The sequence below is a fragment of the Canis aureus genome, chromosome 11, assembly GCF_053574225.1.
Source record: "Canis aureus isolate CA01 chromosome 11, VMU_Caureus_v.1.0, whole genome shotgun sequence".
NCBI classification, from domain to species: Eukaryota; Metazoa; Chordata; class Mammalia; order Carnivora; family Canidae; genus Canis; species Canis aureus.
In genome coordinates this window covers 65,021,798-65,036,868 of record NC_135621.1, presented here as the reverse complement: position 1 = coordinate 65,036,868, position 15,071 = coordinate 65,021,798, and the positions used below count along the sequence as shown (strand labels likewise).

Genomic DNA, 15,071 nt, shown 5'->3' with positions numbered 1-15,071 from the left:
CCTTTATACTAGTAAGACGGCGATTAAGGACTCTCTACCCTCAAATATTTGCATTTTTTTTCCCGAAGGCTTTCGGAGGCGGGATCGGCCGAAGGGGAGGGAGCTGCCAAAGTAGGAATGTCAGGCACCCGGGAGCCCGGCGCCCTGCACGGTGGGTCCTTAGCTCTTATCTCAGCGAGGAGCACGTTGCTGCGGGATGCGCCGAGCCTCGTGGGTGCAACTCTTCGAGACACAGGAATTCGCAGTCCGACCTGGGAAAGTTTGGATTTCGCAGCCTTCGGACCTTTTGTTTTTTTTTTTTTTTGCTTTTATGTTGCGCACACGCGTCTCCCAAGACCGAAACAAGAAAAGTCCAAGAAACAAGTTGGATTCTGTGTCTTCCTAGAAAAACAAGAAGGATGCGCGCTGCCTGCCAACCGGGGTTATCTCGAGTGGGGGGGCTGGGAGTGTGAGAAGGGGGGGAGCTGGATTTTATCCCCTCACCGACTTTGAATTTTGTACTTTTCCATTTGCGGTAACTGTCCTAATTTAGAAAGCTAATAAAACATTTTGAAAGAAATAGAGAAATTGGGAATTCTTCAAGGACTCTACAGAAAGTATAAATTAATGAACCGACAAAGCCTGTGCTTTCCTTCTGCATGAAAAGAATTAGTCCTGAGTCCGTGTTCCTTGGTTTAAATAAAGATGCCTCTAGGCTGCTATTCTGATTAAATGCTGTGGTGGGACCAGACTGCATCTGAAGATTTTTCTGTGCCATCAGATTGATAGATGGTTTCTATGCACAGTGTCTTCCCTGTAAACGGGCAGCCAGTAGCCACAGACATACTTTGAGGGGCTGCCTGCCAAGGAGTTTTTAGTAAAGGAACTGCTAGAGTTTAAGTTGGGATCCAACAAGGAAATTAAGCTTGTAGCTGCCCAGGCCCTGAAATTTAAAAATAGGGGCATTCTCTCCACCCTGCCCTTAATTAATGCAGCTGGGAATGTATCTCTAACAGCTAACACTGTTCCATTGGGGGAATTACTCAACACTAAGTCCCACACCCACTTGGCTGTATTCTTTCCCCTTGGGTTGGGGCCTGGGTCCATCATCGGTGGGTAAAGATGTATTATTTATTTATTTATTTAACAAACCTGTGTTGACCCTGGAGTGGTGAACATGACACACTCTTCCCTCTCGGAGCTCACGGTTGGAGAGCGAGCGAGCTTAACAATTAAATGCACTGTCGATTACATAATTAGGATTGTGGCAATACAGGGTGGTGGGAACATCTGGGGGAGTCCAAGAGGAGGTGACATTTTAGGGGAGCTCTGAAGGGTGACCAGGAGTTTACTCAGGCAAAAAGGAGAGTGGAACAGAGTTCCTGGCTGGTTCATACCACAAAGGTGATGTGGTTGAGGGAGAAGTTGGAGGGGTAGGCAGGGGCTGCATTTGGCAGGGCCTAGAACACCGTTTTCAGTAAGATCACTCTGGCCACCAGGTGAAGAAGGAATAGGGAAGAGGCAGATGGGGTTGAGGGACAGTTAGGAGGCTGTTGCCAAAATATAAATGAAAGGGCTCTTTGTTTAAGTGGTAGAGCAAATGGAGAGAAGAATACCAACCAAGACTTGATGCTTGCAGGGACCGGGGTGGCTCCCTGGGCATCTGCCTTCGGCTCAGGTGGTGATCCCCGGGTCCTGGGATCGAGTCCCACATCAGGTTCCCCGCAGAGAGCCTGCTTCTCCCTCTGCCTGTGTCTCTGCCTTTCTCTCTGTATCTCTGATGAATAAATAAAATTTAAAAAAAAATTGGTGGTTGCTTAACTCAAGAGAAATCAAGGAGAACTCCCAGTTCTCTGCTTCTTCAAGCAGATAGACGGGGTCCCTTAGGGAAGAGAAAGGAGAAATCCTTCCCAAGGTTCACATTTGGCCAAGGTGGGCCTGCGGTGCCTGTGACATGTCCGAGTGGAGGTGTTGAGCAGGTCATTGGTTGCAGGGTCCGGTGCTGAGGAGAGGCTGGAGCCGAAGCAGTGAGTAGCGAGTAGAAGTGGCAGTAAAGCCGGGAGGACGAGGTGGTCCCCTGGGAGAGGACAGAGCTCGCCTGGAGGAGGGCCTGGGACTGAGCCTCCAGAATCTCTTATCTAAAGGCTGGACGGAGGCGGACTGTTCTGCAGACAAAGTGGAGGAGCTGCCAGAGAGGCAGGGGGAAAACTAGGAGCTTGGGGAGGCAGGGGTCTCCCAGGGAGAGAGCATGTCGTGAGGAGGCCGCGTCAGCCACACTCCAAAGGGCTGAGACACCCAAGGGAGGTGAGGACAAAGTAACATCCCCTGGATTGACTGACCTGGTGTCCCTGGGAATGTCGTGGAGCAGTGGCTGGGACCGTGAAGGCCCAGGAGATAGACCCGAGTGGACTGAGGAGTGAGGGGGGAAGAAATGAAGGAAGGCACCTACCTCATGCAGGGAGAAAGGTTTGGAGGGTTGGAGAGAGACAGCTGGAGAGCAATGTTAGGTCGGCAGTGGGTTTAGGAGAGGGTAGCCTGAGTGTTTAAATGCAGGTGGGGAGGATCCTACAGAGAAGAGGAGCTGAAGGTATAGCATGAAAGGACAATGGACAACACTGGTTCCTGAGACCACGGGAGAGGATGGAACCAGGGGTGGACGGGGAGGCTCACCCCGGGCAGGGGGCCACCTCCTCTGTTAGAACCATGGGGAGGAAGTTGGAGAGGGCAGTTTGGCATGGGATATCCTTCCACAGGATGCCTTCTCTTCCCCTGTGACATACAGGAGGCAGCGGGTGGGGCAAGGTGAGCCAACAGATTTAAAGAGAGAGGAGAAGGTGTGACACTGTCATGGCAGAAGGTGGGAAGGCCGAGAAATGGCCAAGTGACAAGGCAGCTTTGCAACCCACTTGAGGTTGGTGGCGTGAACTTGTAAGCTACCCTCTGGTCCTCCTGTGCGACCTCCTCCAGCAGAGCTCTAGCGTCTGCTCTGGTGCAGGTGCAGGTGAGCGACTTCCAAGAGCAGAGGGGCGACTTCCTTTTGCCAAGGAATTGAGAACCGTGGCAAAAGTGGGGTTGACGTGATGATGAGAGAGAAAGGACAGAAATCAATGGGCTGGAGGTGTCAAAGGAGTCAATGTTTAGTCATGCTGGAAGAAGAGGGGGTCAGGTCAGCAATCTGGATGCTTAAGTTAGTAGTTCAGGAGGTGGAGAGGTTCAAGGTCATGACAAAAACCAGGATATGATAGTGGAGAGTAGAGGAGAAAGTCACAAGAGAATATGAGGCCAAGGGATTGAGAGGCAGGTATCGGGTAGGTCGTCTCTGTGGACAGTGAAGCCACCCAGGAACATATGGGCAGGAACTGAAGTCAAGGTCACGGTGTGAAGGTCATGGAGCTGAGAGCGGAATTGTTAAGAAAGTGAAGAAGAGGGAGTGACCAGGAGGTCAGAAGATGGGAACCACCAGAAAGGGAGAGGGAAGGTGGCAAGGCAGCAGCGTCCTCAAGACTGGAGGAACAAGAGTGTTTGCAAGAGGTGGAGGAGAAATGATCAGAGAGGAAGGACTAACCTCACCCCTGGGCCCTGGGAGACACAGCAGTGAAAGAGTGAGCACCTTCATCTCCTAGAGCTTCGGGGAAAGCAGAGAAGGTAGGGATTTCATTCTGAGGAGAGCTTAAGGATACATGGATGGATGGATGGATGGAGCAACCTTTAATTCTGTTTGCTTCTTGGAGTCAGAAGTCCCAGAGGACTACATGGAAAGATCTGGAGGGTTGGAGTGAGTAGAGGTGGGAGGTCAGATTCCAGGAAGAGCAGAAGATCGTGCCTGACAATAGATAGAGGATCCACGAGAGGATGATAATGGAAAGAGAAATGAGTGGGCTCCATGAAGCCTGACCCAGTAGCTCTGTAACCCAGGGCCATGTCCCCCTCACTTGTTTCACCCCGAGATTTCCATCAAGGAAGGCATGTGGGGGCCTCTCTTCTCCTTCTCCCTCTTCTCCATTAGGGACTTTGTTGTCACCACGTGAGCTCCATGGGACTCTGGCCACAAATTAGGAATCCCAGGCTCATCTCATCTCTGCTACTCACCTTGTCTCTTCCTCAGGCCGGTCGTTGACCCCTCCTGTCTCAGTTGCATTATCTGTAGTTGCTAAAACACACACACCTCTCAGGACAATCAGAGAGTAGAGAAGATAATTTAAGTAAAAGCACTTTCTAGGGGGCACCTGGCAGCTCTGTTGGTAGAGCATGTGACCGTTGATCTTGGGGTCGTGAGCTTGAGCCCCATGTTGGGTGTAGAGATTAGGTGGTTTTTTTTGTTTTGCTTTTTTGTTTTGTTTTTGTTTTTAAAAAGCACTTTCTTTTTTTTAAGATTTTATTTATTTATTCATAGAGACATTGAGAGAGAGAGGCAGAGACACAGGCAGAGGGAGAAGCAGGCTCCATACAGAGAGCCTGACGTGGGACTCGATCCAGGGTCTCCAGGATCACGCCCTGGGCTGCAGGCGGCGCTAAACTGCTGCGCCACCGGGGCTGCCCTAAAAAGCACTTTCTAAACTGCAAATCACTGTAGGGTTGCGAGTGACTTCCCATGTCCAGAACCCCCTCACATACCCCCATATCTCTCCTAGGAGCGAGCCCTCCCAAAATGATAGTCTCTGCTCTAGAGGAAGCTGTAATCTTGCCCAGAGATAGGACAAACACACCCAAAACAATTAGAGAGGAATGCACAGCTGTGTCTGATTAAGTGCTAAATTGTAAGGTGCAGACAGTAGGAGCTCTGAGATCAGAAAAGAAAACAATTAACCAGAGTTGGGAAAGTCTGGGAGGCTTCCCGGAGAAGGTGGGGAGAGAGGCCCCCCAACTGCTCAATTAAGCTGAGAAGATTTGCAAACGCCCATTCCTTTGTGGCGGCCAAGACTGGCCAGTCTGACAGTCTGACACGAGTCTACAAAAAGTTTCTAGGTCAGAGGTGCTCTTTCGGCACCCCTGCGGCCCACCTGGTGCCACCCCTATAGCCGTGCGCCTTCTCATAGTCCTGGGCTCCCCCCAGCTGGTTGGGCGGCCCTGGGCTACACGGAGAATCTTCCGTGCTTTGTCCTGGGCCTCTCATGTTTGGGTCTCCACGACCACCTGTTTTCGGGGCGAAGAAACAGAGGTTGATCTTCAGCAAGTTTCCTATATTTGGTCTTTGGAGCCGGCACACACCTAGTATTTTTGCCCAGCCAGTCTGCAGGCTTTTGAACAAGCAATCCCGGATGCGCCTCTTGTTGCCGTTTGCCTCACGGTCCGCAGCCAGCCTGGGGTACGTGCATCCCACCAAGGCCAAAGCCCTGCGCCAGCTCCCACACCTGCTCCCTTCGTTCTTTACTGCCTCTGCTTCATTGTCCAGGAGCACCCATCCACCCGCCATTCAGATCCAGACCCCGTGGGGCTGCCACCCTGGGGTCCAAGCCTTGCAGATGGCCATAAAAACAACAGCCACCTCTGTCAATGACTAAAATAGCAATTACTGATGGGAAGTGTGCAATCTTGGCACCGGAATTGTTGGAACTCCAGTCCAAATCCCGTGGAACTTACAAATGAGAAAAAGAAGTTCCAAAAAGTAGATTTCAGGAGGCCAAACACCTGATACTAAAGCTAATCTATTGAATGTTGGCCAGTTAGTCACAGGTTAAGAATCACTTGGCTAAAAAAAAAAAAAAAAGAAAGAAAAAGAAACACTTGGCTCCGTGGGTGGCTCAGTGGTTTAGCGCCTGCCTTCAGCTCAGGGTGTGATCCTGGAGTCTTGGGATCAAGTCCCACTTCGGGCTCCCTGCATGGAGCCTGCTTCTCCCTCTGCCTGTGTCTCTGCCTCTCTCTCTGTGTGTGTCTTTCATGAATAAATAAAATATTTAAAAAAGGAAAAAAAAAAGAATCACGTGGCTCCTAAAGCAGGTCCTTTATCCCAAGATTACTTTGACTTTGCAGTAGCAGAAAAACATAAAACCTCATTATCAGATGCAGATACCAGAAACCAATGTTATGATTCCCAGGGGATTTGCTCCATCTCCCACAGAATCCTGAGGCTGGAAGAATTCAGAATTCCCAGGTAAGTAAAGTCCGGCCCATGTATGACATCGTGATGGGGTATAAGGTCAGTAATTTGAAGGAGCACAAACAGCCTTCTCTGTTAGGGTCATAACATTGTTTGGGGAATGGAATTCTCATTAAAGGAAATGCAAAATCATACTTATATTATCAAACTGCAAAATTACATTCAAGAGGAGAGGCCCATAATTGCAGCATCAAGCATGAGACAATGCCATTAATATGATTATCAGGGCATAAGCCTATTAGAGAACCTAATGCCTCATTGCTGGCATCATCCTGCCGGCTACCCCAGGTCTGGAAACCATCTCAGTTGTAAACACAACTGTTACAAAACACTGATTTGCAAAGGGCATAACAAAGATCTGCTGGCCTTTACCAAAGGTCAGAGCTTCCTGGCCAAGGAGAACAAAGAACATTTCTGAAAAATGAAGACTCATCTGCCAACTCCAGCTGGCTCTTACTGAGAAAGGAAGTATGCTAAGCTCCAAGTCCTCTCCAGTCCTGCAGCCACCCAGATATGGGTGTAACTGTGAGGTCTGTCACCTTCAGATAGGCATGTGCCCACCTTAGATGGATACAGGAGCCTAAGTCTTAGCTGCTGGTGGTGAAAAATAATGGAATGGAAATCTTCAAACCCAAAATCAAATCCCACTCTGTGTGTCCTTATGAGTATAGTTAAATCTATCTCCAAGAGTTCCCAAAAAGGGGAAATAAGGTCACTTACCACCAAGTGCCTTCGATACCTGGTACTTAATAAGTTTGTTTCACCCGTGGCCTTGACAGTGGAACCAAGTCTTCATCGGGATGAAGTATGGGTAATATCTTGGCATAGAATCCTAGGGATTATCAACATTTGTCCTGGGAGCCCACAGGAGGAATTGCTGCTCTGTCTTTATTCCAAAGTGTTCGGCTATCATTAACCATCATCACCATAGGAAGATCAATTGGCTACACCTGGGAGGAGCCACCTGCTTGGTCTTTTAGGACCCAGTGACTTATGAAACTCACTTGGCAAGATGTGTCATAGCAAAATCATCACCAGGAGCGACAGGGCCTTTTCCTTAAGCACAACAGAAATCTGAAAACAATGGACCCCCTGGATGCTTCTAGTTACTTTCACTGTAACTAGACATCTTTGCTGTGAGCATTTTTCTCAAATAACTAAGTAGCAATAAGGCAATTTTGCCATTAAAGATTAAAAAGTATGGGTGCCTGGACTGGCTCAGTCGGTAGAGCATGCGACTCTTGATCTCAGGGTTATAGTTGGAGCCCCACATTGGGTATATAGATCTTTTTTTTAAGATTGTATTTATTTATTTGACACAGTGTGTGTGTGTGAGAGAGAGAGAGAGAGAGAGAGAGCACAGCAGGGGGAGTGGGAGAGGGAGAAACAGACTCCCCACTGAGCAGGAAGCCTGATGTGGGGCTCGATCCAGGACCCAGGGATCATGACATGAGCCACCGGCAGACGTTTAACTGACTGAGCCACCCGGGTGCCCTTATAGATTATTTTAAAAAAATAAAATCTTAGGGGCACCCGGGTGGCTCAGTTGGTTAAGTAGTCAACTCTTGATTTCGGCTCAGGTCATGATCTTGGGGTTGTGGGGTGGAGCCCCACATGGGACTCGGTGCTCAGCATGAAGTCAGCTGTCCCTTTCCCTCCCTCTCTGCCCCTCTTCCCTCTCTATCTCTCTCTCTAAAATAAGTAAATAAAATCTTTTTGAAAATCTTCTAAAAAAAGATTAAAAAGTAATCGGTTGACAGTATGGTTTGACAGTTCGGTTTCATCAATTGGTTGACAGTTTGGTTTCATTTCTCAAGGCACTCCTCACATTTTTATATGATGTAAATCTTAGCTCTCAAAATGGTCTTCTATATGGTGGTGTAGAGTTTTGAACCCACATTTCCCTAAAACTCTGAAACATCTATCAATGGACAAGTGACAATATATCAAGAACAAACAGCAGTGTAGAAGGCTTTCACAACACAATACAAGGCCCAGTTACAGATATGCCATCCTAAAAGAGGCATCAGGTTCCAAATTAGGAACCTAAGAACCTAAATTTCTTCGGAAGAAATTTTAGGAAAATCAAAGAAACAAACAACAAAAAAGAGTGATGCCAAACAGGGAAACAAATTAAAAATATATATATATAATACTGTGAATGAAAGATTTTGAAGACAACTGCTTAAATACAATCTACAAAATAAAATCAGTTATTTGTGCAGTATTGCCATGAATCAACATTATACATTTTGAACGTATTCAAGTATTTTGCATTTTGCAGTAAAGTCTTTTAAATCTATTCGTTTTCCAAGTTCCACTATGTTCTTTTTTTTTTTTTTTAAGATTTTATTTATTTATTAGAGACACAGAAAGAGAGAGAGACACAGGCAGAGGGAGAAGCAGGCTCCATGCAGGGAGCCCGACGTGGGACTCGATCCCGGGACCCCAGGATCATGCCCTGGGCTGAAGGCGGCGCTAAACCGCTGAGCCACCCAGGCTGCCCGCACTATGTTCTTTCTAATGAATGTCCCTCTTTTGTTTTTTGCCATTTTATGTTTTATGTCAAAATTGTCTTGCGGCCAATAACTTATATGGAGGAAATGCTTGTGGCAAAGATGCTCATGGCAAAAAACCAGCATGCCCAAGGACAGTCGTAAAAGGGAAGCAGGATACATGTAACAAGGTGGATAAATCTCAAAACATGTTGAAAAGAAGCCATACACAAAAGAATATACAAGAAGTACAAGAACAGGTAAAAAATAACCTCTGGTGATAGAAATCAGAACCCCAGTTGCCTCAGGGAGAAGAAGAGAATTAAATGAAAGGAGGTAGAAGGGAACTTTCCGAGATGAGAGAAAGGTTTCATCTGTTGATTGGAATGATGGCCACATGGGAGCACACCATTGTCAAAATTTACCACACTGTACCCTTTGAATTTGTGCATTTTACTGTTTATAAGTTAGACCTCAACTCGCCAAAAGAAAGAAAAAAAAAAAAGGAACAGTCTTTAGGTGGAGGCAAGTACAGGCAAGTGGGAGAAAGAAGGGGCTCCCTCCCACTACCATGCCGGGCAGTTTCTTCAGCACCACGCTGGGACGGCTATTCCAAAATAAACTACAGATAGGACAGGATGTATTTTTGTAAAAATTAGTATCCTCTTCTGGGCCGAACATTAGATTTAAGCTGTCTTCCCTCTACAAATTAAAATCCTTTTCATCACATTTCCCTCACTTCTCATCTAAAGCCATTCCAGGGAACACCTGGGTGGCTCAGTAATTGAGCGTCTGCCTTTGGCTCAGGGCATGATCCCAGGGTCCTGGGATCGAGTCCCCCATCAGGTTCCCCGCAGGGAGCCTGCTTCTCCCTCTGCCTATGTCTCTGCCTTTCTCTCTGTCTCTCATGAAAAAATGAATAAAATCTTAAAAGAAATAAATAAAGCCACTCCAGGACATGGTTTTCCCAAGGTAGCACCCTTTACGAGCCACCTTCCTTCCACCCACAGCTGCACAGAGACATTATTGGATTTCATTAACTCTGGAAACTCTGTGCCCACGGAGCTATAGAAAAGGGAAGCCAAGTTTAATTAATCAGCCCAAATGAAATTAATGATCACGAGAAGTCAGTAAAAATAGTCTGGGTCACTAGGAAACTTTCTGGAAGAATCTTGATAATCAAACACTTCAGAAAAGGGGTGCCTGCCTGGCTCAGTCGGTGTGGAATGTATGACTGTAGATCTAGGGGTCATGAGTTTGGGCTCTGTGTTGGGCATGGAGCCTACTTTAAAAAAGAAAAAGGTAATAAAAAAAAAAGGAAAAGGAAAAAGAAAAGAAAAGAAAAGAAAAGAAAAGAAAAGAAAAGAAAAGAAAAGAAAAGAAAAGAAAAGAACATTTCAAAAAGTACAGGCCCCAAAGGATGGGAAAATGGAATAGCAGTTGAAACAGGAACAAAAATCACAGATTATAGACCCAACTCCATCATTAAGCACTTGTGTGACAAATCCCTTCTGTTCTGTCAAAGGGGATTTATTGCAGATGACAAAAAGATCACAGGTGGAGTGGGCTCTGCTTCAGTTTGATTGCTCTGCTCTTCTCTCGGCTTGTCTTCTTCCCACCTCTGTTCCTTTCTATAGATATTTTAGGTGTCTCGTTCAGAGCCAACATCCAACCAAAAAAAGACACTCTTTGTCCCTTGTTTCTTGTCACGATCCAGAAAACATTCCCACAGTTCCCTACCTTTCCCTTCTCCTTGGCTGGAATGGAATCATATGACCCTTCCTAAGCCAATCACTGGCTAAGGGATCAAGACCACCCTGACTGGCTTAGACCAATTATGGTTTACTCCTAAGCTGTCACCTGAAGAAGGTGGGGATCCCCAAACACAGTCAGTGCTCTCCTAACCAAGAAAAAGTGAGTGTTGTAGGTAGGGTGTCCCCAGCCCTGAGACAAGTTTGCACATAGGAAGTTTCCTAGGAAGCGCTCTCAGCATCAACACCTGGAGAGAAGGGAATGCAATCACATGAAAAGCCTATGTGATCTTTCAGGGAGCTCTGGTGCTGGGATAGCTGAGAGTCATCCCAAATTGGGGTGACAGCTGGGCCTTTTTACTTCTGCATCAACCAGATGTTAGATGTGAGCTGCCCTTAGGAAAGGGGACATGACGATGGGCAAGGTGGCTCTTTTCAGCCAAGGAAAAGTCTCAGGTGGGGGACTCAGCTGATAGATGCTGCTGTCAATCCCCCCCCCCACCCCGGGAGACGGGGCAACAGGTACTTCAGTCTTGGAGGGGGTAATAAAGAGTGGCACAACATGGCGTCCACTATAGGGGGGATAAATGTTGCTTTTGTAGTCCTACAGGTCTCCTAGAAACCAGCTAGGGGTCCACATTCCTGTCCAGAGAAAACATTGTATATCAGCCTTTACCAGGACCATCTCTAGAACCCAATGATCTCACTACCCTTCCATTCCAGTTCCTTAGGAAGAGGTGACAGGTAAGCCTTTGTCAGCTACCAGCCTACTTTTTAAGAGTAGGATAGCTGGGAGGTGGCCATGTGGACTGATTTTGGGTGGGACCTAAGCCCTCAGACTTAAGGGGCATGATGCCCGCAAGAATGAAAATCCACAGGATTAGTCTTGAACAAGCCGAAAGCCTGCTAAGCCCTGGCATCTGCTGAACTTCCCAAATTATACACATTAAGCTGTTCAGTTCCACATTTCCATAGTGTGCTTCCTGCCAAGCTTCCGAGCACAGTCTACACAATAAAAAAATCAAAACGAGCAGTTAGAGTAATTATGGATACGACAGGTCAAACAAATAAGCCTTTATCTAGGACTTAAACAGACATAGTCAACAAGGGTCTAATCCAGAATTGAGATTTGGATGAAGAAAGGCTTTGCAAAACAAAACAAAACAAAACCAAAAAAAGGAGGGGGGTAGAGAGATTTGCATGAATTTTTTCTCTGTCTCACAGAAAATACTAAACATATTATCCAGCCTCTCTATGCGGCTCTATCTCACCTTCCCCCACCCCTAGCTTCTTGAACATTCTCTAACTCTGTTACTAATCTGGCTGTAGGGCCAACTCATAGGAAATGTCATCCTAGGGTATGAAAATAGTCATCATTGAAAGGAGCCGGGAGATTTATTTTGTTCATTGTTATGTACCTAATTAAATCCCTGAGAATTAGAGCCGTATGTTTGAGTGTTGTATATAAACTCAGAAAGAACAGAGACTATGTGTTGCAGAAACCCCAAGCGTTTCAACTAAGTGAGAAATTCTAGGTAAAGTGAGGTGCCTCAACCCGATACCGCCCCTGTTGTCGTGGGGAGCCATGATGTCATAGAACTTTATTATTTTATTATTATTATTTTAACAAGGAAAAGGAAGTTTCTAGTTACTCCTCATTCTAGCAGTAGAGACCTCTTGTGGATACTCATTGTTCTGTGGAAGAGGAAATACAAAACAGTTTTCTTATCATTTTACCCTCTTTGGAGTGACAAAGGCCACCCCTCCTCATATAGGTCCATCACCTTCTGTGCAAACCCGAGATCCATACAGCTCTGGAAAACTAGGTGGCACCAAAACTAACTTGGCAGCAAAATCTGCCTAGAACTTCTGAGAGGGTGCTTCTGATTCTTATTTATCCTGTGTTTCACTGCTCATATGTTAATGTGTTTGATCATACGTCCTGCTGCAGACACATTAATATGAATGATGATACATATTTTGGGGAATTATCAACATATAGATGGAAATGGAAGTCATGAGAATGGATGAGACGGTCCAGGGAATGAAGACACCGAGAAGAGAAGAGGGCCTAGGACAGAGCCCCCCGGGAACCGAATTTAGTGAACGGGCTCGAGGGAGGATCCAGCAAAAGGAAGTCCGGAAGAAGTGAGATGGGCAGGAGGAGGAGAACGAGGTGTAGAGATGCAGCAGGCCAGAGAAGAGAAGGTGTCAGCGTGGCGAGGTGGTTATCAGTGCTGGCTGCGGAGGTCAGCAGTGGACCAGAGGCAGCTAAGGGGTTTGCAGCCTCAGAGAGCTTGTCTTCCAGAAGGCTGAGAACATGTCTTAAACCTATAGTCTCTTTTTAACAGCACTGAGCTGTGCTTTGTTCATTGTAGGTGCCCAGTAAAGACTTGTTAGTTAATTGATTATGTCAGAAAAGGCCATAGTTCAGAGAGGCCAACCTGCTTTAGTGGGGCCTCATTTAGGACGAAAGCCTGGGAAGGCAAGAGAAAGAGCAGAGAGAGGAAGAGCACAAGAGACGACTAAGAAGTGGGAGAGAGATGGATGAGTTTGCTCAATGACAGGAACAGCTGGAAAAGACAACGTTCCGCTCCTTTCTACAGGGAAGAGGGCTGGGTAATAAGACACAGTAGAATGGGTGGGTCTTTGAAGTGGAAGGAGTAAGAACCATGGTGGAGAGAAAAAGTACATTAACCAAATAAATATTTATTCTCAAACGATGGGTCAGGGCAATTTATAGAAACTTAGAAATAATCATATCAACAATTATTTCACTAATGATATAATAAACAGTGAGTCCGAGAGATTATTTTAAGGGAACAGCTAGTTACTGACAAAACCTGGAGTCAAACCGAGGGCTCAGGGTCCAGTCCAGTGCTATTCGACAGAAACATAGAATCTCAGTCCTGGGCCCCTCTCCCCATTTCCTGCCTGTCTTTCTAGACTTTTATCAGTAAAATGTAGCTAAAATGAACATCTGGGCAGCTGCATGAGATCACAGACCTGAAGAATTTTCAGTGGGCCACAGGCACCACGATGGAATCATGGACTTGAGGATCAGAGAGATAGAGGGGTTTACTCACTTGCCTCCTCTGGAATTCCCTGGAAAGGGAGAACCAAGCATGGCTTCAGAGACTCACCCTGGAAAATAGTTTTTTAAATGGATGAGGGTGGGAAAGAGTGTATTATTCTCTTTTCCAAATGGGATTTATTATTTTTATAATCAGAAAACATTCATTAAAAAAAAGAAAACATTCATTAATTTTCTTAAATATATATGTTTGTTTATTTATTTATTTATTTATTTATTTATTTATTTATTTATTTATAAATGAGAATGGGCAGTTGGGAAGAAAGAGTTGGGGTGGAACCACTTTTGCCAGTGTGACTTAGAATCAGGTCAGGCCAGGTGAAAGCCAGGCAGGGCTCAAGGAAAACCAGTTCTACTTTCCCTTCCCTTCCTGTTTGCTTTTGGTGGCTTGTAAGTGAACTCCTGTGCAGGGCAGCAACTGGCATAGAAAAGAGCGTGACTTGGTGAGGTGGGAGGTCAGCTAACGGGGGCAACCAGAGAGAAAATGGACACTGGAGACCGGGTGAAGTCATGTGACTTGGGGAGAACCACTTCGATGGAATGTTACCTGAGTTCCTGTAAGAAGCAAGACTAAGGAGGATACAACATGGTCCTTGCTCTTAGAACGTGTGACTCTCCGCTACCGTATCCTCTAATACCCAGCGTGGTCCCTGATGGGCAGAAAGGACTCAATCAACCTTACCTGAATGAAAGAATGAAAGAATGAGACATCCATCCTTGCAAAGGGGCAGCACATCCTTTCAGGTGGAAAAGAAGTTCCCATACCCCTTTCCTTGACTTTTTTAGATTCATTAGTCCCAACAGGTAATTTCTGCTCCACGACATCAAGAAGACCAGGCCTCCTGGTACTGAAGAGTCCCCATCTCTTCCCTCCAGATACTCAACACTGCCCAGCTGGCTCTGACATTAATTGGCTGCCGCCAAAGTCCCAGACATTGTGAAGAGCCCCGACCTACCCGAGCACTGATGGCTCATCGAGCAGTCTGCTCCGAGACTCCCGGGTCCTCATGTCTAAGGTCAGATGTGCCATTCTGGCCCTAAGAAGACCCCAGACACGGTTTCTCCCCATTACTGGCAGGTTCGGGCCTGGCTGACGTGCTGCGGTATCAGGGGTCAGAAGCTGTTCTTATTTCGCTTCTAAAGGTCACTTTTAGATGCCACAAAAAAGTTTTAACCTCTACAGCTTGGAACACAACATTCTAAAACAGCTGAAAAGGCCCTGGAAAGTTCTCAGATGAAGTTAATTAAAACCTTCTTCTGTCCTAAGGGTCAAACCCTGCTGTTTCAAGTTGTTATCCAGCTGAGCCTCTGGGTAAGCAAGTGTCCCAAGAACTGGTAAGTGCAGCTTAGGAAGCTATGCCATGTGGAAAGTGCCAGCTGTCCCCGCAAGGGAAGCAGTTGTTGTCTGCCTCGAAGTGTCCGGGCCAGAAGTGTAGGAGAACTCAAAAACATCTCTGCCAGCTGCTTTTACTCAAGCTCCTATCGCCAATGATCAACCGAAGGAATTCTATTCCTGAAACACTCAGGAAGGGAACCCCTGTGATGCAAGCACTGCGTACCACGCTCACCATCAGGAGGGCCAGCTCTGTTCCGGGAAGAATCGATGATGTCAGTCTCTGTACAACGTCAATAAGCCCATATGGCTGGAATGGAAT

At 46.5% G+C, this 15,071-nt stretch overlaps 1 protein-coding gene across 1 annotated transcript in view; it reads right to left on the bottom strand.

Annotated features, from left to right (window-relative positions):
* The window catches only part of B3GNT2 (UDP-GlcNAc:betaGal beta-1,3-N-acetylglucosaminyltransferase 2), a 271,174-nt gene that overhangs the window by 119,258 nt on the left and 136,845 nt on the right, over nucleotides 1-15,071 (bottom strand). The gene's annotated exons all lie outside the window — the stretch shown is intronic.